Source organism: Stylophora pistillata, chromosome 10, assembly GCF_964205215.1.
Source record: "Stylophora pistillata chromosome 10, jaStyPist1.2, whole genome shotgun sequence".
In the NCBI taxonomy this organism is placed as follows: Eukaryota; Metazoa; Cnidaria; class Anthozoa; order Scleractinia; family Pocilloporidae; genus Stylophora; species Stylophora pistillata.
Genome location: NC_142528.1, coordinates 16,616,501 through 16,640,547, shown reverse-complemented (window position 1 = coordinate 16,640,547; position 24,047 = coordinate 16,616,501). Strand labels below are relative to the sequence as shown.

Sequence of the window (24,047 nt, the reverse complement as noted above, 5' to 3'; positions counted from 1 at the left end):
GACCTGTAATCTCAGGTTTTTGAACAAGTTAGTTGTGTTAAAATAATTTGGATATATTAACAAAGTTGAAATGGTAAATTGGCCACCGTAACGATTACAAAAGCTGACGTTTCGAGCGTTAGCCCTTCGTCGGAGCGAATAGAGGAATTGTGGGTTGTGTGTACTTTTAAAGGCAGAAAATGGAGCTACGTTATAGGTGGGAACATAGCAACGAGAAAAACATGAATAAATTAGTGGAATGAAACGTCAGCTTTTGTAATCATTACGGTGGCCAATTTACCATTTCAACGTTGTTGATATATCCAAATTATTTCGTTACTCCCACCGACGCAGCCCCAAACAGTTTCTTTTGTAACTATCAGCCTTTATTAGTTGTGTTGACATGCAGTTTATCAATATATTCTTCCTACAGGACAAACTTTATTGAACCTGTTCCATCTTTGAGTGTGGATGACTATTGCAATTTTTATTTCACTTAGAGACAAAGCAAACTACTTCAGCTTCAGGGTTAAATACCTTCAGGCCAATGGGAATTCTTTTGTAATTGAGAAGTTAAATATCTTCAAGCTGAGAAAAAAATGTGAACATGTGATCTTTTATCATTGCAAGAACTATGTACACTTTTATGCTATAAACTATGATGAAAACAATATAACTGCCTTGGGTGACTAACTCTTAAGTAAGGAAAACTCCAGGACAATTTTTAACCCAGGTTTCAAAATACTTAATTTCAACAATTGATGACAGTGGCTGGCATAGATCGGATGAAAAAAAATGAAACAAGCTTGCAAAACGAAATGGTTAAAACTGCAAAGAAAATAGCAAACGAAAACCTAATACAGTGTAAATTAAGCTAAATACACTTAGGAAAACTACAATGAAAATAATGATGAAAACTACATAATAAAAAACTTGCATTATTTTGTTGCAATACAGAGGAGTCGCTACCTGACGGTGAAAAAGCTGCACGAAGCGGTATGACGAAAATACAGTTAAACTTGCTGGGTAAAACTGAACAAACTACAATTAACAATACAGTTTAAATACATGCTATGTTGCATAACATGAAATAACATAAAGCACAGCGTGCCCAAAATTTTATTACACTTAGCACTGTTTGAAACAGAAAAATAAACAAGAATAAGTACTAGGCATTTACAATCTACAAATGATGCGTTGCCGTAACAAAAACGAAAAGTCAATATATGGCTTCTTGGTTGAGTTATTTAGTGACAAAGTCATGTCATATCCTCAAAATTTACCACTGGTTTTTTTAGTGGTAACATTATAAATTAACTAACTTATTCCTCTCTAGTACATAGTGACAGATGACCATCCATTTTTTTTGGTATAACTTTAAGTGTGATATGCTGCCTGCTTTAGTGTGGAGTGACTTCACAGCAACTAATTTTTATAAATTTCAGCCTATTCATGTAGTCTTGTGTGTATCCATCTGGACAAGTCTCTATAGTCTATTTCATTCACAAGGTTTGTACTTATTTTTGGAAATGAGTGATAACCTGCTCTTCCTGGGATGTGCAGAAAAGCATTGAGTCTGGTGTCATCTTTTGATTTCTTACAATCCTGACATACACTACTATCAATGAAAATACCATCACTGACACCAATTAAACGTGCTATTCTTTGGGCAGACTCTTATTTGAAGTTTAACCCAAGGAGATCCAAGTTTGCTTTTAAAGAATTATTCTTGTAATCAAGAAACGAATCTATGGAAATACTTCTCCCAGCTTTTCCATGAATGATATAGAAGCTGTGGGGAAGTACGCTTTCTGCTAACTCCTCTGACATGATTGCTATCAATTTGGTTAAGAAGAGAAGGGTAATGTATAATACAATACTTGTTTTTTAAACAAATAACAAGCACTGTTAAAATAACAACTGTTATTAAGAAATAGGAAGCCCAGAGGTTAACCTAAATTAAGGATCTCCTAAATAAAGAAGAAACTATAGAAATATAGCAATAAAAAAATGTACATTAACAAAGCTCACGAAAAAATATACAAGTCACAAAAATACCGTTTAAAAAGGTATAGAATGTCCATTCAGTAAATATTCATTTGATTCCTCAATTTTAGTTTAAACTTGTTGATATTTGGACTATCAAAGATCTTAAACTGGCACAGGGATCTATTGTCCAAGGCTTGTTTGAGGTCTTTAAAAGAGTAGAGATTGTTGCAAGTGCCCCCGAGCAGTGGAAAGAATCTTCAGTTACCATATACCTATCTTTAAAAAGGGAATAGACTGGATCAATTTTCAACTAATATCTTTGCTTAGTGCTCCAGGGTAACTACTCGAGAGGGTAGTATGCAAATCTTTAGATGATCATTTTATTTCTGTGGATGTGTGGTGTGATGTTCCGGGTAAGTGAAGTCTTGATTAACTTTGCAAAATTCATGTTCTTGTTTTGCATCAACATGGTTGGAAAATACTGGAAGACAAGTTCTCTCATCCTCTCAATTTCTTTTCTGGAGTTGGCGGCTTCTTGTTACAGACTCCATAAATGTTATGGCCTTCATCAGTGCTAAAGGGCTGTATTCTGATCAGTGTTAGATCAGTGTTAGATCATTTTGACAACCTGTGTGGAAATCGTCATCAGAGTCATGTAAATAGTTGTTGTCAGTAGAATGTTCTTAGTTCAGTTTGTGTGAAATGATTGGTCCGTTTTCTGTGATGTTATTGGCTGTAAGACTCAAGTGGCGTAAGTCGGTCATGATTGGTCTGTTTCGATCCGTTGGTAAAGTTAAGTCTTTCTGTTCGGTTCGTTTGTAATGTTAATGAATGTTGTGAACGAGTCGTTTGTATGGAGCTGTTAGTAGCTGACACCTGTTTAGGGGAGTCTGTTCTAAGTTAGTAAACCAGCTTTCCAGAGTCAGTCGTTGAAAGTAGTTAGTGCTGTAGGTTAGGCATTGCAGAGAGTCCTATTCAATATTGTGGTTCGTACGACAATGATGTTCAGCAATGTGATTGTTGACATCGCCTTTTCTTGTGGCCAGTCTGTGTTCAGTCAGTCTTTTTGCGAGGTTTCTGCCAGTCTCTCCAATGTAGGAGGCTTGGCAGTTGGGGCAATTGAGGTTTTAAGTTGCTCCCTGTCTGTCCCTCGTTTCGTCCTTGTCTTTAACATTGGTTAAGTAACTGACATAGTGTGGTGGTGGGTTTGTGGGCGACGCGGACATTGAAGGGTTGTTAGATGCGCAAGATGTTTTCAGACATACCTTTTATGTACGGTATGGTTGCTGTAGCCGTAGGAGTTGCGGTGTCATTTGCTTTGGTAGTAGTTGTAAGTCAGTGAGTGTTTCCTCGAATGAAGTCGTCATTGTAGTTGTTCTTTGAAAAACCACGGTAAAGGTATTTGTTCTTGTCGGATAAGCTGTCTGTCATGTTGTATACTGATTCTGCACGTTGTGTTAGAGTTCTGATAATTGTGACTTTGTGTGATGTAGGGTTGTAGGATGACTCGTCCAGTAATCTGTCGGTTTCCTGGAAGCTGTCCTCTGTAGATAATTGTCGTCACGGCTTACCAGACAGTCTAGAAATGGAAGTTTGCCCTTTTCTTCAGCTTCTCTGATCAACTGTATGTCAGTGTTTTGTCTGTTAAGGTGGTGGTGGAATGCGTCAATTTCGTCGTGTCATATGGCGGTGAATGTGTCATTGACGTAGTGTAACCAAAGCAGTATCATTTGTGGGCAGGTCGAAAGGGCCCTTCGACTTACCCGCAAATGATACCGCTTGGGTTACACTACGTGAACGACATATTCACCGCCTTATGACACGACAAAATCAACGTATTCCATCACCGCCTTAACGGACAAAATACGGACATATAGTTTACCAAAGAAGTCGAAGAAAATAGCAAACTTCCTTTTCCAGACTGTATGGTAAGCTGTGATAACTCACTACGGACGACAGTTTCCAGGAAACTGAGACACACTGACAGATACTAGATGAGTCATCCTACAACCCTACCTTACACAGAGCCACAACTATCAGAACTCTAACACAATGCGCGCAACTAGCATGCAACACAACAGACAGCTTATCCGATGAGAACAAACACCTTTACCATGTTTTTTTTCAAAGAACTACAACAACGACTTCATCCTACGAAACACTCACCGACCTAGTACTACTACCAAAACAAGCGACACCAGAATTCCTTCGACTACAGCAACCATACCGTACATAGAAGGCATGTCTGAGAACATCTTGCGCATCTTACAACCCTTCAATATCAGCGTCGCCCACATACCCATCACCACACATCGTCAGTCACTAACCAATGTTAAAGACGAGGACGAACCGAGGAACAGACAGGGAGCAATTTATAAGATCAATTTCTCTGACTGTCAAGCCTCCTAGATTAAAGAGACTGGCAAAAACCTCGCAAAAAGACTGACTGAACACGCGCATTCCTCGAGGAAAGGTGATGTCAGCAATCACATTGCTGAACACATCATTGACTTACGCACCACAGTATTGACTGGGACTCTCGCAATGCCTAACCTACAGCACTAACTACTTTCAACAACTGACTCCGGAAAGCCGGTTTACTAACTTAGAACAGATTCCCCTAAACAGGTGTCAACTACTACTGGCTCGATACAAACGACTCATTCACAACATTAACATCACAAACGAACCGAACACAACGACCTAACTTTATAGACGAATTGAAAGAGACTAATCGCAACTGACTTGAACTACTTAAATCTTACAGCCAATAACACCGTGGCAAAACTGACCAATCACTTTACACAAACTGGACCAAGAACATTCTACTGAAGAGAACTATTCACGTGATTCTGATTGTGACTTCTGCACACAGGTTGTCGAAATGTCAGTCACCACCACCACTAACAACAGTCCTTCTCAGGACTACACTCACCCGGACGATCACACTACGCTTTCACATGTCACCCCCAGGTTCTCAAACCATTTACTGCATATTATTTCTAATGGTATCTTAACTAATAGAAAATGGGGTTTTAGGAAAGGATACTTTACTGAAAGCCGTTTCCTCCATCTTACTGAGTCCTGGAGGAGAGCATTGGATACTGATGATAAGGTTGGATTCTTGTTCATTGATTTTTGGAAAGCCTTTCATTGCGTGGACCACATAATTCTTGCAGAAAAACTTAAAGCAGTTGGTGTATTGGGTGATATGTGGAGCTGGATCAATGATTATCTCACCAACCGTATGCAAAGGACTCAAGTTAATGTTTAATAAAATCTAAAACCTGTTAGAGTTGGAGTTCCCCGAGGATTTTTGCTAGGCCCTAGACTGTTTGCTACTTATGTTAATAACCTACCGGATCACGTGACCAGTGGGGAATTATATATGCATGCAGATGATACTACAATTTACGTCGTAATTTTACAAGAAGTCTTAGACCAGGTTAAATCCTGGAGTCTTGAGAACAGACTGGTTGTCCCTGAAGGTAAATCCGAAGGGATAATTTCGAGCACTAAGCCATTCATAGGTCCTATGAAACCATCGAGTCTGGTGTCATCTTTTGATTTCTTACAATCCTGACATACACTACTATCAGTCAAAATACCATCACTGACACCAATTAAACTTGTTATGTTCTGGGCAGACTCTTGTTTGAAATTTGGCCCGAGGAGATCCAAGTTTGGCTTTAAAGAATTGTTATTGTACTCAAGAAACGAATCCATGGAAATACTTCTCTCAGCTTTTCCATTAATGATATAGAAGCTTTTGGCAAGTACGCTTTCTGCTATCTCCTCTGACATGATTGCTATCAATCTGGTTAAGACGAGAAGGGGTAGTGTATAATACAATACTATTTTTTAAAAAATAACAAGTACTGTTAAAATAAGAACTGTTATTAAGAAATAAAAAGCCCAGAGGTTAACCTAAATTAAGGATCTCATAAATAAAGAAGAAACTATAGAAATATAGCACTAAAACATAAAAAAAGTGTACATTAACAAAATGCAAACTCAAAAAAAATATACAAAAGTCACAGAAATACCGTTAAAGAAGGTATAGAATGTCCATTCAGTAAATATTCATTTGATTCCTCAATTTTAGTTTAAACTTGTTGATATTTGGACTATCATGGCAATAGATTACATTACTTGGACCAGATCAAATCTCACCTAAAGATCTTAAACTGGCACAGGGATCTCTTGTCCAAGGCTTGTTTGAGGTCTTTAAAAGAGAAGGGATTGTTGCAAGTCCCCCCGAGCAGTGGAAAGAATCTTCAGTTACCATGTTGGGTGATAAAGTTTGGGTTGCCTTTAAGTTATTATGACAACCAACAGACTAAGGGAAACAGCTCTCTTGTGCATTAGTATAAGAGAGTTGACAAGCAGAGGTTGGATTACCAGCAGACTGCAAACTGGGCTTATATTCACTGGGTTGGCTGGAACTAAGTAGACAAATGGTGATGATGGATCTGGAGATAGGCATACACAAACTGGTAAAGGTGGCATTGCATGAATTAGGAATAACACTAACATTGGAAAGTATAGACAAAGGTACATGTAATTGTCTCTATTGAATATCCTGAGCCTTTTCTTAACAATTACTAGTTTTTGTTTAGGAACCAAAGCTCTTGATATTGGTAATTTCATCATTCTACTGACAAGATTTAAACTTAATGTCATCATATTGGATAATATAGTTTCTCTGTTTGGTTTCAAAACTGTGTTATTTTGGTGAAAACAAATCAAACTTGTACAAACCCAATATTTATCTATTGTACCAATTTAAACTAACACTGAAAACATTGTACTTAATGTTCATCAAGGATATGCTGTAAACAATCATTATATTGGGATTAACAGTAACTTTGAAAAATGTCAACAGGGTAATGTCTAAATTGAATGTTCTGGTCCTTTTCTTTTTTGATAAGATTTTAAAGTCTATGGTATTGGTAATTTCATCTCTCTACTGACAAGAATTTAAACTTGATATCATCAAATTAGATAACTTCTCTGTTTGGTTTGAAATGGTATAATTATCTTTAAAAAATTTAAACTTGCACATAGCTATGTATTCTACAAAAATTTTAACTCAGTGCAAAGGTAAAGTACTAAATGCTCATCAAGAAAATTAATGATTTGGTGTTAAAAATCATTGTACTAGGAATAACAGAAGCATTGAAAAGTGTTAACAAAGTAATATTTAAATTGAATGTCGTGGTTCTTTTTATTTGTTATAAGAAATCAAAGTTCACAATGTTAATAATTTCTTCTAACAAGAGTTTAACAATTTCTCTGTTTTCTTTGGAAATTGTGAGCTTGATATCAATATTTTGGTGTCATTGCTGCCTTTATTTCATAAGTTGGATCCAACACATAAGCTCAGTGGGGTGCTAAAGCTGTTGACTTGGTGTGGCAAAGTGAACCAAAGCTTTTTGTTATTTTCAGTAATGACCATTATGCAGAGATTCCATGTTATAACATAATTTTCTAGCAGGTGGGAAACACCACATAACTAGCAATCTCCCATTATGTTGTCTGTGTCAGGGATAAGTTTTTTTAAAGCATGAAGCACATGAAATTTTGGTGGTGGCCTAATGATTCTATGAGACCTGTAATCTCAGGTTTTTGAACAAGTTAGTTGTGTTAAAATAATTTGGATATATTAACAAAGTTGAAATGGTAAATTGGCCACCGTAACGATTACAAAAGCTGACGTTTCGAGCGTTAGCCCTTCGTCGGAGCGAATAGAGGAATTGTGGGTTGTGTGTACTTTTAAAGGCAGAAAATGGAGCTACGTTATAGGTGGGAACATAGCAACGAGAAAAACATGAATAAATTAGTGGAATGAAACGTCAGCTTTTGTAATCATTACGGTGGCCAATTTACCATTTCAACGTTGTTGATATATCCAAATTATTTCGTTACTCCCACCGACGCAGCCCCAAACAGTTTCTTTTGTAACTATCAGCCTTTATTAGTTGTGTTGACATGCAGTTTATCAATATATTCTTCCTACAGGACAAACTTTATTGAACCTGTTCCATCTTTGAGTGTGGATGACTATTGCAATTTTTATTTCACTTAGAGACAAAGCAAACTACTTCAGCTTCAGGGTTAAATACCTTCAGGCCAATGGGAATTCTTTTGTAATTGAGAAGTTAAATATCTTCAAGCTGAGAAAAAAATGTGAACATGTGATCTTTTATCATTGCAAGAACTATGTACACTTTTATGCTATAAACTATGATGAAAACAATATAACTGCCTTGGGTGACTAACTCTTAAGTAAGGAAAACTCCAGGACAATTTTTAACCCAGGTTTCAAAATACTTAATTTCAACAATTGATGACAGTGGCTGGCATAGATCGGATGAAAAAAAATGAAACAAGCTTGCAAAACGAAATGGTTAAAACTGCAAAGAAAATAGCAAACGAAAACCTAATACAGTGTAAATTAAGCTAAATACACTTAGGAAAACTACAATGAAAATAATGATGAAAACTACATAATAAAAAACTTGCATTATTTTGTTGCAATACAGAGGAGTCGCTACCTGACGGTGAAAAAGCTGCACGAAGCGGTATGACGAAAATACAGTTAAACTTGCTGGGTAAAACTGAACAAACTACAATTAACAATACAGTTTAAATACATGCTATGTTGCATAACATGAAATAACATAAAGCACAGCGTGCCCAAAATTTTATTACACTTAGCACTGTTTGAAACAGAAAAATAAACAAGAATAAGTACTAGGCATTTACAATCTACAAATGATGCGTTGCCGTAACAAAAACGAAAAGTCAATATATGGCTTCTTGGTTGAGTTATTTAGTGACAAAGTCATGTCATATCCTCAAAATTTACCACTGGTTTTTTTAGTGGTAACATTATAAATTAACTAACTTATTCCTCTCTAGTACATAGTGACAGATGACCATCCATTTTTTTTGGTATAACTTTAAGTGTGATATGCTGCCTGCTTTAGTGTGGAGTGACTTCACAGCAACTAATTTTTATAAATTTCAGCCTATTCATGTAGTCTTGTGTGTATCCATCTGGACAAGTCTCTATAGTCTATTTCATTCACAAGGTTTGTACTTATTTTTGGAAATGAGTGATAACCTGCTCTTCCTGGGATGTGCAGAAAAGCATTGAGTCTGGTGTCATCTTTTGATTTCTTACAATCCTGACATACACTACTATCAATGAAAATACCATCACTGACACCAATTAAACGTGCTATTCTTTGGGCAGACTCTTATTTGAAGTTTAACCCAAGGAGATCCAAGTTTGCTTTTAAAGAATTATTCTTGTAATCAAGAAACGAATCTATGGAAATACTTCTCCCAGCTTTTCCATGAATGATATAGAAGCTGTGGGGAAGTACGCTTTCTGCTAACTCCTCTGACATGATTGCTATCAATTTGGTTAAGAAGAGAAGGGTAATGTATAATACAATACTTGTTTTTTAAACAAATAACAAGCACTGTTAAAATAACAACTGTTATTAAGAAATAGGAAGCCCAGAGGTTAACCTAAATTAAGGATCTCCTAAATAAAGAAGAAACTATAGAAATATAGCAATAAAAAAATGTACATTAACAAAGCTCACGAAAAAATATACAAGTCACAAAAATACCGTTTAAAAAGGTATAGAATGTCCATTCAGTAAATATTCATTTGATTCCTCAATTTTAGTTTAAACTTGTTGATATTTGGACTATCAAAGATCTTAAACTGGCACAGGGATCTATTGTCCAAGGCTTGTTTGAGGTCTTTAAAAGAGTAGAGATTGTTGCAAGTGCCCCCGAGCAGTGGAAAGAATCTTCAGTTACCATATACCTATCTTTAAAAAGGGAATAGACTGGATCAATTTTCAACTAATATCTTTGCTTAGTGCTCCAGGGTAACTACTCGAGAGGGTAGTATGCAAATCTTTAGATGATCATTTTATTTCTGTGGATGTGTGGTGTGATGTTCCGGGTAAGTGAAGTCTTGATTAACTTTGCAAAATTCATGTTCTTGTTTTGCATCAACATGGTTGGAAAATACTGGAAGACAAGTTCTCTCATCCTCTCAATTTCTTTTCTGGAGTTGGCGGCTTCTTGTTACAGACTCCATAAATGTTATGGCCTTCATCAGTGCTAAAGGGCTGTATTCTGATCAGTGTTAGATCAGTGTTAGATCATTTTGACAACCTGTGTGGAAATCGTCATCAGAGTCATGTAAATAGTTGTTGTCAGTAGAATGTTCTTAGTTCAGTTTGTGTGAAATGATTGGTCCGTTTTCTGTGATGTTATTGGCTGTAAGACTCAAGTGGCGTAAGTCGGTCATGATTGGTCTGTTTCGATCCGTTGGTAAAGTTAAGTCTTTCTGTTCGGTTCGTTTGTAATGTTAATGAATGTTGTGAACGAGTCGTTTGTATGGAGCTGTTAGTAGCTGACACCTGTTTAGGGGAGTCTGTTCTAAGTTAGTAAACCAGCTTTCCAGAGTCAGTCGTTGAAAGTAGTTAGTGCTGTAGGTTAGGCATTGCAGAGAGTCCTATTCAATATTGTGGTTCGTACGACAATGATGTTCAGCAATGTGATTGTTGACATCGCCTTTTCTTGTGGCCAGTCTGTGTTCAGTCAGTCTTTTTGCGAGGTTTCTGCCAGTCTCTCCAATGTAGGAGGCTTGGCAGTTGGGGCAATTGAGGTTTTAAGTTGCTCCCTGTCTGTCCCTCGTTTCGTCCTTGTCTTTAACATTGGTTAAGTAACTGACATAGTGTGGTGGTGGGTTTGTGGGCGACGCGGACATTGAAGGGTTGTTAGATGCGCAAGATGTTTTCAGACATACCTTTTATGTACGGTATGGTTGCTGTAGCCGTAGGAGTTGCGGTGTCATTTGCTTTGGTAGTAGTTGTAAGTCAGTGAGTGTTTCCTCGAATGAAGTCGTCATTGTAGTTGTTCTTTGAAAAACCACGGTAAAGGTATTTGTTCTTGTCGGATAAGCTGTCTGTCATGTTGTATACTGATTCTGCACGTTGTGTTAGAGTTCTGATAATTGTGACTTTGTGTGATGTAGGGTTGTAGGATGACTCGTCCAGTAATCTGTCGGTTTCCTGGAAGCTGTCCTCTGTAGATAATTGTCGTCACGGCTTACCAGACAGTCTAGAAATGGAAGTTTGCCCTTTTCTTCAGCTTCTCTGATCAACTGTATGTCAGTGTTTTGTCTGTTAAGGTGGTGGTGGAATGCGTCAATTTCGTCGTGTCATATGGCGGTGAATGTGTCATTGACGTAGTGTAACCAAAGCAGTATCATTTGTGGGCAGGTCGAAAGGGCCCTTCGACTTACCCGCAAATGATACCGCTTGGGTTACACTACGTGAACGACATATTCACCGCCTTATGACACGACAAAATCAACGTATTCCATCACCGCCTTAACGGACAAAATACGGACATATAGTTTACCAAAGAAGTCGAAGAAAATAGCAAACTTCCTTTTCCAGACTGTATGGTAAGCTGTGATAACTCACTACGGACGACAGTTTCCAGGAAACTGAGACACACTGACAGATACTAGATGAGTCATCCTACAACCCTACCTTACACAGAGCCACAACTATCAGAACTCTAACACAATGCGCGCAACTAGCATGCAACACAACAGACAGCTTATCCGATGAGAACAAACACCTTTACCATGTTTTTTTTCAAAGAACTACAACAACGACTTCATCCTACGAAACACTCACCGACCTAGTACTACTACCAAAACAAGCGACACCAGAATTCCTTCGACTACAGCAACCATACCGTACATAGAAGGCATGTCTGAGAACATCTTGCGCATCTTACAACCCTTCAATATCAGCGTCGCCCACATACCCATCACCACACATCGTCAGTCACTAACCAATGTTAAAGACGAGGACGAACCGAGGAACAGACAGGGAGCAATTTATAAGATCAATTTCTCTGACTGTCAAGCCTCCTAGATTAAAGAGACTGGCAAAAACCTCGCAAAAAGACTGACTGAACACGCGCATTCCTCGAGGAAAGGTGATGTCAGCAATCACATTGCTGAACACATCATTGACTTACGCACCACAGTATTGACTGGGACTCTCGCAATGCCTAACCTACAGCACTAACTACTTTCAACAACTGACTCCGGAAAGCCGGTTTACTAACTTAGAACAGATTCCCCTAAACAGGTGTCAACTACTACTGGCTCGATACAAACGACTCATTCACAACATTAACATCACAAACGAACCGAACACAACGACCTAACTTTATAGACGAATTGAAAGAGACTAATCGCAACTGACTTGAACTACTTAAATCTTACAGCCAATAACACCGTGGCAAAACTGACCAATCACTTTACACAAACTGGACCAAGAACATTCTACTGAAGAGAACTATTCACGTGATTCTGATTGTGACTTCTGCACACAGGTTGTCGAAATGTCAGTCACCACCACCACTAACAACAGTCCTTCTCAGGACTACACTCACCCGGACGATCACACTACGCTTTCACATGTCACCCCCAGGTTCTCAAACCATTTACTGCATATTATTTCTAATGGTATCTTAACTAATAGAAAATGGGGTTTTAGGAAAGGATACTTTACTGAAAGCCGTTTCCTCCATCTTACTGAGTCCTGGAGGAGAGCATTGGATACTGATGATAAGGTTGGATTCTTGTTCATTGATTTTTGGAAAGCCTTTCATTGCGTGGACCACATAATTCTTGCAGAAAAACTTAAAGCAGTTGGTGTATTGGGTGATATGTGGAGCTGGATCAATGATTATCTCACCAACCGTATGCAAAGGACTCAAGTTAATGTTTAATAAAATCTAAAACCTGTTAGAGTTGGAGTTCCCCGAGGATTTTTGCTAGGCCCTAGACTGTTTGCTACTTATGTTAATAACCTACCGGATCACGTGACCAGTGGGGAATTATATATGCATGCAGATGATACTACAATTTACGTCGTAATTTTACAAGAAGTCTTAGACCAGGTTAAATCCTGGAGTCTTGAGAACAGACTGGTTGTCCCTGAAGGTAAATCCGAAGGGATAATTTCGAGCACTAAGCCATTCATAGGTCCTATGAAACCATCGAGTCTGGTGTCATCTTTTGATTTCTTACAATCCTGACATACACTACTATCAGTCAAAATACCATCACTGACACCAATTAAACTTGTTATGTTCTGGGCAGACTCTTGTTTGAAATTTGGCCCGAGGAGATCCAAGTTTGGCTTTAAAGAATTGTTATTGTACTCAAGAAACGAATCCATGGAAATACTTCTCTCAGCTTTTCCATTAATGATATAGAAGCTTTTGGCAAGTACGCTTTCTGCTATCTCCTCTGACATGATTGCTATCAATCTGGTTAAGACGAGAAGGGGTAGTGTATAATACAATACTATTTTTTAAAAAATAACAAGTACTGTTAAAATAAGAACTGTTATTAAGAAATAAAAAGCCCAGAGGTTAACCTAAATTAAGGATCTCATAAATAAAGAAGAAACTATAGAAATATAGCACTAAAACATAAAAAAAGTGTACATTAACAAAATGCAAACTCAAAAAAAATATACAAAAGTCACAGAAATACCGTTAAAGAAGGTATAGAATGTCCATTCAGTAAATATTCATTTGATTCCTCAATTTTAGTTTAAACTTGTTGATATTTGGACTATCATGGCAATAGATTACATTACTTGGACCAGATCAAATCTCACCTAAAGATCTTAAACTGGCACAGGGATCTCTTGTCCAAGGCTTGTTTGAGGTCTTTAAAAGAGAAGGGATTGTTGCAAGTCCCCCCGAGCAGTGGAAAGAATCTTCAGTTACCATATACCTACCTTTAAAAAGGGAATAGACTGGACCCTAACAATTTTCAACTAATATCTTTGCTTAGTGCCCCAGGGTAACTGCTCGAGAAGGTAGTATGCAAATCTTTAGATCATATTTTTTTTGTGAATGTGTAGTGTAATGTTCCGGGTAAGTGAAGTCCTGAGAAGGATTGTTGTCGGTGGTGGTGACTGACATATTTACAACCTGTGTGGAAGTCATCATCAGAGTCATGTGAATAGTTGTTGTCAGTAGAATGTTCTTAGTTCAGTTTAAGTGAAATGATTGATCAGTTTTGCTGTGATGTTATTGGCTGTAAGACTCAAGTGGCGTAAGTCGGTCATGATTGGTCTGTTTCGATCCGTTGGTAAAGTTAGGTCTTTCTGTTCGGTTCGTTTGTAATATTAATGAATGTTGTGAACGAGTCGTTTGTATGGAGCTGGTAGTAGCTAGCACCTGTTTAGAGGAGTCTGTTCTAAGTTAGTAAACCAGCTTTCCAGAGTCAGTCGTTGAAAGTAGTTAGTGCTGTAGGTTAGGCATTGCAGAGAGTCCCATTCAATATTGTGGTTCGTAAGACAATGATGTTCAGCAATGTGATTGTTGACATCACCTTTTCTTGTGGCCTGTCTGTTTTCAGTCAGTCTTTTCGGGAGGTTTCTGCCAGTTTCACCAATGTAGGAAGCTTGGTAGTTGAGGCAATTGATTTTATAAATTGCTCCCTGTCTGTCCCTCGTTTCGTCCTTGTCTTTAACATTGGTTAAGTAACTGACATAGTGTGGTGGTGGGTTTGTGGGCGACGCGGACATTGAAGGGTTGTTAGATGCGCAAGATGTTTTCAGACATGCCTTTTATGTACGGTATGGTTGCTGTAGCCGTAGGAGTTGCGGAGTCATTTGTTTTGGTAGTAGTAGTAAGTCAGTGAGTGTTTCGTCGAATGAAGTCGTCATTGTAGTTGTTCTTTGAAAAACCACGGTAAAGGTATTTGTTCTTGTCGGATAAACTGTCTGTCTGTTGCATACTGATTGTGCACGTTGTGTTAGAGTTCTGATAATTGTGGCTTTGTGTGATGTAGGGTTGTAGGATGACTCGTCTAGTAATCTGTTGGTTTCCTGGAAGCTGTCCTCTGTAGATAATTGTCGTCACGGCTTACCAGACAGTCTAGAAAAGGAAGTTTGCCATTTTCTTCAGCTTCTCTGGTCAACTGTATGTCAGTGTTTTGTCTGTTAAGGTGGTGATGGAATGCGTCAATTTCGTCGTGTCATATGGCGGTGAATGTGTCATTGACGTAGTGTAACCAAAGCAGTATCATTTATGGGCAGGTTGAAAGGGCCCTTCGACTTACCCACAAATGATACCGCTTTGGTTACACTACGTTGACGACACATTCACCGCCTTATGACACGACAAAATCAACGTATTCCATCACCACCTTAACGGAAAAAACACGGACATATAGTTTACCAGAGAAGTCGAAGAAAATGGCAAACTTCCTTTTCTAGACTGTCTGGTAAGCTGTGACGACAACTGACTACGTACGACAGTTTCCAGGAAACTGACACACACTGACAGATACTAGATGAGTCATCCTACAACCCTACCTTACACCGAGCCACAACTATCAGAACTCTAACACAATGCGCGCAACTAGCATGCAACACAACAGACAGCTTATCCGATGAGAACAAACACCTTTACCATGTTTTTTTTTCAAAGAACTACAACAACGACTTCATCCTACGAAACACTCACCGACCTAGTACTACTACCAAAACAAGCGACACCACAACTCCTACGACTACAGCAACCGTACGGTACATAGAAGGCATGTCTGAGAACATCTTGCGCATCTTACAACCCTTCAATATCAGCGTCGCCCACAAACCCATCACCACACACCGTCAGTCACTAACCAATGTTAAAGACGAGGACGAACCGAGGAACAGACAGGGAACGATTGATAAGATCAATTGTTCTGACTGTCAAGCCTCCTACATTGGAGAGACTGGCAAAAACCTCTCAAAGAGACTGACTAAACACACGCAAGCCACGAGGAAAGGTGATGTCAGCAATCACACTGCTGAACATCATTGACTTATGCACCACAATATTGACTGGGACTCTCGCAATGCCTAACCTACAGCACCAACTACTTTGAACAACTGACTTCGGAAAGCTGGTTTACTAACTTAGAAGAGATTCCTCTAAGCAGATGTCAACTACTACAAAAACTGAGAATAATTCGAATCCTTATCTATAGTATGGACATAATTTCTACTGACTTAGAATTGTGTTTGATCTTACTGTGGTATTGTTCAAGCACTATTTTGTTCATTCCTGTCAGATTTTATATTAAACATGATGAAATCTTCAGTTTGTTGGTTGGGTTGTTTCTAGCTCAGTACACCAGACTATTTGAAGTAACTTTGGAAACTTTATTTGTGTTTTGAAATGTGCAATTGTAAATCTCACTACGTATAGGCAATTTACAAATGCTGCTTGAGATGGGCTTATTCAACGCACACACAAAAATCAAAAATTGCATCAAATCTGGGTTGTCCCGATTCCCATTTCGACAACAAAAGACGTAATATGTTGCTCTAATAGCAATATTTATCATTTTCTTGATTATGTAAAGCTATTGCTTTTTGTCAATGCCTATGTCATTCATCATGTCTAAGAACGTACAGCATTCATCTGAGAAAACGCCAAGGGAGCTCATGGAGAGATTTACAAACTTCACACATCTGAAAGTTCTACTCATTTCGTTAATCAAGTTCCGATATTTTTCTTTTTTACGTACTGCATTGTTGTACAAATTATATTCGAAACCAACTGTTAATTCTGGAACATATAGGCACTTGGACTGGGTTAGGAAAAGAAGATATGGGCGATAATTTTATCGAGGGATTTAGAAAACCAGTAAGATCTGCATAGCTTGAGGAGCTAACATTAATTACTGGTTGAAGGGACTTGGCAATGAAGTTAAGGATCGAGTCGTGTCTCTAGGTAAAGCGATCAAGGCATTGTTGACAACCAGCGACAACATGAAGGAGTGACTCAGGATTAAGGTAAAAGGAACAATCAGGACTTTGTGATAATCCCCATCTTACCAAATTCTTTCGTGTAGGAAGAGAATTGTTGATGTAGCGGATGGTAAAGTTGTAAATGTTCTTCGGTAGATGAGACTGGGCACTGACCAAATAGAATTAACATATGACAATGAATACTTGATAACATTTGAGAAGAAGAAACCTTGAGATGTTAGGTGGTGTTGCAGTTTATCCTCTTGATTAGAAAGGAAATACTTAAGAACTTCCTTAGTGGATTTGTACACATCATATTGAATATTAGTGTGACAGCTTGACGATTTCCGGAGAGCTTTCAAGGAATCATTTGGGGACTCTTTTAATGAATTTCGGAGAACTGACTGGCACTGAGAAAATTTGATAGAGGGAGGACAAATATTAAGACAAAAATGCATTGTCTTCACTCGAAAAGCGACTCAAAACTTTTCAGATACGACCTTTAATACACAACGATTAAACTAAAACTTATCAGCAACTTGCAACACATGCGGTTAAAAACAAAAAATGCTAATAAATTCATAAGAGTTCTGGGTTACGAAGCTCCCGCGGGAGTTTAAGCAAATTAACGTAATACAAATTTATTGCTTTCTTGGAAAACATTGCTCAGTGTTCCAGATATCGGAATATCAAGCCATTTTCGGATGTAGCCATTCACTATAGAGTCGAGATGTTGCGTTATCCAGGTTTTGGATATATTTGCTATGGTGAAGTGCCATGACAACTTCGATAGGACATAGCGGCTGTACAGAAGAAGTTTGTGTTTAGGATGCAGGGACTTTATATCGATGTCATTCATCAAGATTTGTACAAGAGAAGACAATTCAGATTTGTCTTGGTTATTAGACATGTTGAAGTCAAAGAAGCGACCTAAGTAACGAAATGACTCACCCATTTCCACACAGGGAAGTAGAACTCCATTGATCAACAGCTTGGGTAAATATTGGACAGATTTAGTGCACAGTTTCCGTATTCCAAAAGTAGAGCCTTTGTCAACTCTGATCGTCATGTTCGACCAATTACACCATAATATGAAGCGATTAATTAATTAAAGGCTGATAGTTTCGAAAGAAACTGTTTGGGGCTGCGTCGGTGGGAGTAACGAAATAATTTGGATATATCAACAAAGTTGAAATGGTAAATTGGCCACCGTAATGATTACAAAAGCTGACGTTTCAAGCGTTAGCCCTTCGTCGGAGCGAATAGAGGAATTGTGGGTTGTGTGTGCTTTTAAAGGCAGAAAATGGAGCTACGTTATGGAGCTACGTTATTAAATGGAGCTACGTTATCACGATTAATTAATTACGTGTTGATTTTCTGATTCTTGACCACTTATGCCAGCGGCATCGTCGGCGAACTGAAACCAGTGAATGGGATTTAAGAACTCGAGGGAAAAGCCAAACTGGCGGTATTTTTTCAGATTTAATATGCTGTAGAAACGTGTTAAAACACAAGTTAAAGGGAAGTGGGCTAAGGCAATCACCTTGGATTTTGCGGACAGAGACCATTCAATGATTTATAGACAAAAAGAAGGTGATAAAATGATTCAATATGAAATAATTTGGATATATCAACAAAGTTGAAATGGTAAATTGGCCACCGTAACGATTACAAAAGCTGACGTTTCGAGCGTTAGCCCTTCGTCGGAGCGAAACTATCAGCCTTGATTCAATATGAGACAAGCAACCAATTATTAAGTTGTACTAGGGCAGGAGTAATATGGTCATATTTCCTTGTAGCAATGTTATGGATTCGTTGTACCTCTTCACGTGATACTTTGGTATAAAGATGGAGCAGTGTTCATGACTTATCAGTACGAAAGATCGAAAAGGGAACTACATTTTTGTAGAATCAAATGCTTGTTACTGATGGATGAGTAACATTTTCTGTTGAAAGTCATATGGTAGATTACTTCTGTCATGGTCAAAATGAAGATTGTAATTGTTTCTCATTATGAATTAGGGAAGCTTAAAAGAGCACTGAAAAATAAAATATATGCAAATTGATTGTGCTCAAGTTATCCCTAATTGATAAAGAATGAAAGTTATTATCAAACGTGTTCTTGAGCAAGACTGGTGCAGATATGCATATGGATGACTTATAAAAATCAGCCTTTCTCTGCCCTTTCTGATGTTTCCTGTCCATGGTACAGCTCTAAATAAGGGTCCTTTCGGCTCAAGTTCTCTAGGGATCATCCTCAACAATCTAGAACTTAAGATCTCTAACAACTTGGATTCTGTAAACAACTAATAGCAATACACTCTCATGTGACCTCCTTTATCACTGCTTCCTGAACTTGATAGAGTGGCTTTGCTGGACCTCTCCCCTGGTTTCAGAGTTCAAAAAGTATAAATCCAGTCAGTTCTTCAAAGCAGTCCCGAGACCAGTACATGACAATTGGTAGAAGGTAATTTATGCCTGTGAAAATGAAAATACTGAAGTAAGCTTTTGTTAAAGAGACTTTTGTTACGTTACAGTTGTCGCGTAGCGCGCGACTATCATTTGCATATTGATTCGTTATTCGAGACTCGTCACGTTCTTTAGGTGTTAGTTTTTTTCCACTAGTCGTCGCATCGCTAGGTCACTTGTAACATCGTCGTAAGAATATTAAAACAAGAAATCGTCGTTGATACAGTCTGATCGAATCGTCATTAACTATTTTTCTAAAGTTGGGAAAATCGTCCTTAACAGCTTTCATCTTGTGATTCATTTTGTCCTTCCTCAGTATAAACTTTATTGACATTCCAATAAATGGCTTTTCAATGCCAATTTACAAAAACTGAAAAATTCACAAATATATATAAAAGGATCATCTTTGAAGTTTGCAATACAAGAAGGTGATAGATGTTGTACCTGATTATTGAAGGAGAGGTTGGATCTACAATAAGTCTTAATTAGGTCGCGAGCACACTGGACATGTGGTATACTTCTGCAGAGGTAGATAAACAAAAGTCCAAATCCGTTAATGGAGAAGAAATAATAATAATAATAGTAATAATAATAATATATATATACATATTTTAACCTTACTTTTTAATCGGACATTACCTTTTAATTCTGGTATCACTAGCCGGAGCACAGGCTACGCCTTGGCGCCCTGTGTTCCTCTTAACTGTATGGCACACAGATAGCTTTTACTGCTGATAATAATAATAACTCTATGAGTCCCAGGAGGCCAAGGCCTTCTGAGATGTTCCAGTGTATGCGGAGCACAGTTTTGTGAAGCAGAACAGAGTAGATGTGCGTTTTATTGACGTCAAGAAGAAAGGGGTGATAGCTGTGGAGATGTCGCGCCTGTGGATGGACAACCGGCTGACGAAGACCGAGGAGAAGACTGCAAAGTATGCTCCTTTGAGGTTGGAGATGGCTCAGCAGTATCCAGGATACACCATCAAACAACATATCATCATTGATGTCTTGTGCGGATGGTCGAGAGATGGGGACGTGTCTATGATACAGCTATTCTGAGGCCGGGGAGAGGGGATCCTAAGAAAATACAGAAAGCTGTCCTTTCGAACACCTTGAGCATTTCAATAACTTTTAAAATTATCACTAGATAGCTAAGGAGCTCACTTACATAACTTTTAGAAATTTTTCTAAGTTTCTTGTATTTATCAGATTATTAGATATATATATGTATTTGATGATTTAATTTTTATTTATTTATTTACGTTTTCAAAGGTTAGGAAGATTCTATTCCTACGTGAAGCCTGGGCCACGTTTATCGCCCCAGTCTGTGTGTTCTTATGGCAAACATAAGTTTTTACAACTGTCGGATAATAATGATAACAATAATGATAATGATAATTGTAATAATGATAACTTCCAAATATCTCTAGGATAAATAACTCAGAGCTGATAAGCACTCTTCCACCATGCTCACTACATGGCAAAGTTGAGCTGTTCCACAGTCCATACAGGATTAACAATCATAGGCACAGTTGGATTGATTTGATTGGTCTATATCTCTTTTAACAAAAGGAGATCAATGAAGACGAAACGGACAAGTAATTTTGTAGGTTGCTTCAGGAACTCAACATTTCTGGTTGGCTGCTTTAGTAGTGATCTCAGGTATCAAAGATTACTAACAAGTATTTACGTATGATGCACGATCCTCGCAGTAGAGAGCGCTATTTATGCAATAGCGAAAATCAGACCTGAAAAAAATCAGGCCTGTATGGGATTCGAACCACTGATCTCTGCGATACTAGTCCAGCGCTCTACCAATTGAGCTAACAAGCCAGCTGGGAGCAGGCCGTTAAGTTGATTCGTAATAAACCCGTGATAATAAATCAGATACAATGTATATATGAAGTTCAAGTATTTGTGTCACCAGTATTTGTGTCACCAACAAGGGACTTAAAACGGTCATTACTGATTACTTTTTTATTACTCTGATAACTTAAGCGCTTTGGTCAATTAGTGGAGTTAGCGCTATATAAATTACGTTAAATTAAAAAAAATGTTGACCTAAAATGACTCTGAATATCAAAGGTGTTAATCTGGGTCTCCTTCCACTTCACCATTAGCTATTTTTCTGCTGTGCATGTAATCGGGGATTATGCAAGTGTATTTACAGGTGAGGTATAATCTAGATTATAAGAGAAATACGAGACGAGATTTAACAATGCAATATCTCTTTTTTCACTCCAAATATCAAACAAAATAACAGTGCTTCAACGCGTAACCATAGTAACAGAAGAAAATAGTAGCCAGGCCCCGGTCGAATCCTCGTCTTTGGAGTGAACGGAACCTGAAAGAAAGCGTGAGAACAACATGAAAGTAGGGTGTAAAAATGGGAGAGGAAGGGTGGGATTGCATTGTTAAATCTCGTCTCGTATTTCTCTTACAATCGAGATTATACCTCACCTATAAATAGGCTTGCATAATCCCCGATTATACATCGAAATACTCGCCTCAATTTAACAATGCATGTTCAAAGCCTTCAACCCAATGAGAATAAGAGGCAGAAGATAAAATTGCCCTCCCTCTTGAGGAATCGAAACGTGGTCTAATAAAATTGAATAAACGTATTCTGCTGCGACCAGTCAGCAAATTCTAAGATATCTTGAATCAAAAAGCCCTTAAACATACTAGAAATGCCCCTTAAACATACTAGTGTCTATACCAGACAAATGCATTAGCTGTTTCATCCATTTAGCCAGAGTTGCTGGTGTAACTGGTTTGTCAGGTTTGATGTGTGAAAGGAATAACCTGTCTGGTTAGTCAGGGTTAGATGGGCGCCATTCCTGTGTCCTGGATTCATACTCTTTTAGGCATGCGCAAACACACTAAGCGATTGTCAGGGTACCTGGCATGGAAACATGTTTTAGGGGACTGACCTACTCTAATGTTTTTAGTCAGTTCAGCTAGCTGAAATTGAACACCCTCTGGGAGAAAACGCCTGAATCTCAAATTACTTGCACCAAGACCTGATGCTCTATCAGGAAATGTAAGGGTGAGAAGACCAACCAGTTTGAAATACATGTTTGATGGACAACTTCTCGTTCGGGCCCAATGAGGCAATATGATCCACCGTCTTTGAAACATCCCAAGTCGAGCAGTACCTGGACTGGGGTGGTGTTAAGTGATACACATCTTTTAACATTTGACACAAGTGGATGGGATCCAACTTTATAGCCATCAATGGGTGAAAGTGCAGATGAGAGCTGACCGATAAAAATTGATGGACCTGTATTCTTTCCCATCCTTAAATTGTGATGAGAAAAATTCAAGGACATGGTTCAAAGATGGTGAAAGGGGATCTATAGTGACTCTTTGAGAACACTAGCTAGTCCACTTATGCCATGCTGAGGCATAAGAGCTAGAGTTGTTCTTCCTCCAGGCTGCCAGGAGGATTTCCCTAGATTGTTCAGAAATGCCTGTCTCTCGGAAACCTTTGTTGATAGAAGCCACCCAGCTAGTTGAAGATTGTCTAAGGGGTGGAGCTGGGGTACCTGAGACAAAAGATCTTTCCTGAGTGGGAACAGTAGGGGGAAGTTTATGCACAGGTCTAGTAGTAGTGGATACCATGGTTGGCTCATCCAAACTGGGGCATCATCAACTCCATTCGTAATAAAACCAAATTTAATCTCGTTTCTCTCCCCCGCCTGAGCAGCACCACAGTTTCTTAAGTTATTTAAAAAATGCACCATAACTCGAAATATGAATCGGAGGCACATAAATCTTTAATAAATATCGGATAAAATATGAATATCCCGAGATAAATTAAAAAAGGTGCGGTGCGCTGAAATATACATATGTGAAAAATAGAACTTGCTGCGTATTTATAAAAGATGATGTCTATGTAGTTTTAATCTATAAACAATGAACAACATGAGATGCAATGAATATATGAAGGTCATATATTTTGAACTGCGGTATTAGATACGTATGATGTGCGATCCTCGCAGTAGATAGCGCTATTTATGCAATAGCGAAAATCAGACCTGAAAAAAATAAGGCCTGTACGGGACTCGAACCACTATTTATTGCATAAATAGCGCTATCTACTGCGAGGATCGCACATCATACGTATCTAATACCGCTGTTCAAAATATATGACCTTCATATATTCATTGCATCTCATTTATCACTTTCACGGGTTTATTACGAATAAACTTAACGGCCTGCTCCCAGTTGGCTTGTTAGCTCAATTGGTAGAGCGCTGCACTAGTATCGCAGAGGTCAGTGGTTCGAGTTCCGTACAGGCCTGATTTTTTTCAGGTCTGATTTTAATACTTAAGTTATGTATGTTACAAGGTAAAATAATCAAGCCAGTAAGTCAGTGCACTAGACTCCGTATCTTAGAGTAAAGTCAGGAATTACCAGAGTTGTTTTCCATAATAATCTATAATAATCCATAACAGATAGCAAACTGTTTCAAGTGGAACGTCATTAAACAGTTTGCTCCAATGACCCCATACATCATTCACATCCGTGAAACAATAAGCCGTCCCCCAAGGAATTTCACTTAGGTCCGCCAAGAGCTTCTCGTGATCAAAATGCTTCATGCTGCGGTATTCAACAAAGCGTGGTTTTGGACGTGGAATTTTGTTTTTGCGTACAACAAACATCAAGTCGTGGTCGCTCAAACCAAGGTGCTGGCAACCAACACAACGCAAACGTCACCGC

General features: G+C 38.3%; 1 pseudogene; it reads right to left on the bottom strand.

Annotated features, from left to right (window-relative positions):
* The window catches only part of LOC148722007 (substance-P receptor-like), an 86,547-nt pseudogene that overhangs the window by 59,075 nt on the left and 3,425 nt on the right, over window positions 1-24,047 (bottom strand).